Genomic DNA, 1,839 nt, shown 5'->3' with positions numbered 1-1,839 from the left:
CGTTCTGAAGAGTAGAATCGCCTTTTCCCAGCCTAGATCCTGCTCGACCTGCTGAGTATTTTCCTGCAATTTCCGCCTTCTTTTAAGTTGAATATCGATTCCAGCTATCGGGGTGGAACACCCAGACCCACTTTGTCCCGACATTTCATCGATTTGAAAGCTGTGGATTTTGAATTCAAATAAACCAAACAATGATTCACTACTGCTAAGCTCCCTTGAAAGAGAGACCTGGAAATGAGAGCTTTGCGCGTCTATCTGTAGTTGTGGCCGAGTGGTTAAGGCGATCGATTTGAAATCCATTGGGTATTCCCACGCAGGTTCGAATCCGGTCAACTACGAAAGCGGGCGAACCTCGCGATATGCTCTGCTTTTGGAGATTCAGATCACGGCGGGAGAATCACCTCATCCAGGTCACCAATAGTGCAAATCTCCAGTGCACTCAACGAACTGCACAGATACGCACTTGCATTGCCAAATTTGTTTAGACTCGTTACGACACAGCGTGAACCCACCTGCTTGCTATAAAACCAGCAACACAGAAATGATTTATGCCGTACAGGAGTCTGCAACAATTCGATTGTCCAAGAACTACACAAAGTAAAAATTAAGAACTTCATTTCTGAAGTAACAGAGAGATTAATTAACAAACCACGATTGACAATGTATTTCAATTACCCATTTTGACGTTCCATTCGATAATACTATTCAGATAAAACTCCCAATTAAGGTTTACAAAATAACACTTCTTTTCTCAAAACGAGGCAGCTGTAGGTTCTTGTCTTCGGATCTTCCTGTGTCTTCTTTTTCCTTGTTAGGACATTCTGTGTCACAGGTCACAGAGCGAAAACGTATTTTTTTGAGATATATTTTTTCAAGAAGATTGTTACCTGCAAGAACTTGGCAGTCCTCCTTTCAATTGTTCAATATCCCCCGTCTCATACCCCAGAGCATCTGATTGGGTCATTGTTTTTTTTTTAAGACTTTCAAGAGACGCAATAAAAATTTGAATTGAAATGTATATTTTATTCTGATTAAAATTTGAACTGAGTGGCCAAACTTGAACTGTTTATGACTCCAGGTAATGTACTAATTGAATTGTTTGACCCAATATTACGTCGTAGTCTTATTTTGTTTTGTTTTTCGTGGTCGTTCAAAGAGCTCTGCCAACAGTCCCTTGTGATCATTCCTTGAATTGCTAAGGATCACTACATCGTCCAAATAGATTGCATAATTTGTCAGCCCTGCAACAACTCTGTACAAGTGCCTTTGGGTGTGGCGGGCTTGTTCTTCATTCCAAAGTGCATCACTTTAAACTGATATAGCCTGTATGGAGTTACAAACGCAGAAATTTGTTCACCAACTTTGAGAATGGTACCTGCCAGTAGCCACGCATTATGTCCGACTTGGTGATCTATCTGGCTTGTCCGACATTCTGGATGCAGTCGTCCAATCTAGGAATTGGATATGAGTTCGATTTTGTAACGGCGTTGACCATTCCATAATCCGCACGGAATCCAACACAAATCATCCTGTTTTGTAACGAAGACAATCAGCGAACTCCATGCGCTCTGGCTTAGTTCAATGATGTTCTCGTTAATGGTGTTCACCTGCATCTTGTCCTGTCAGGCTTTGAGACGATTAAGTCGAGAGGGATGCTGCTTTATTGCAGCAGAATTCCCGACATATACTACATGTCTACTTGCTTTCGTCCTCCTCATGTGATTCTTGCATGTGCCCTGACACTGTAGTAACAAAAAAAAACTTGCAACACTTTTCTATGCTCCTGAGACAGGCAGCTTTCTAATCTATCCCACTCCTCAGGGACTTCTTCATTTTAGA

General features: G+C 41.6%; 1 non-coding gene across 1 annotated transcript; it reads left to right on the top strand.

Annotated features, from left to right (window-relative positions):
* The first annotated feature begins 257 nt into the window (after positions 1-257).
* On the top strand, positions 258-338 carry trnas-uga. The gene has a single exon. It is a non-coding gene; the product is annotated as a tRNA-Ser (tRNA).
* Positions 339-1,839: the final 1,501 nt, after the last annotated feature.

The sequence above is a fragment of the Chiloscyllium plagiosum genome, chromosome 8 (assembly GCF_004010195.1).
Source record: "Chiloscyllium plagiosum isolate BGI_BamShark_2017 chromosome 8, ASM401019v2, whole genome shotgun sequence".
Taxonomy (NCBI): domain Eukaryota; kingdom Metazoa; phylum Chordata; class Chondrichthyes; order Orectolobiformes; family Hemiscylliidae; genus Chiloscyllium; species Chiloscyllium plagiosum.
The sequence above is the reverse complement of the archived record's forward strand: the minus strand, read 5'-3'. Positions and strand labels throughout refer to the sequence as shown.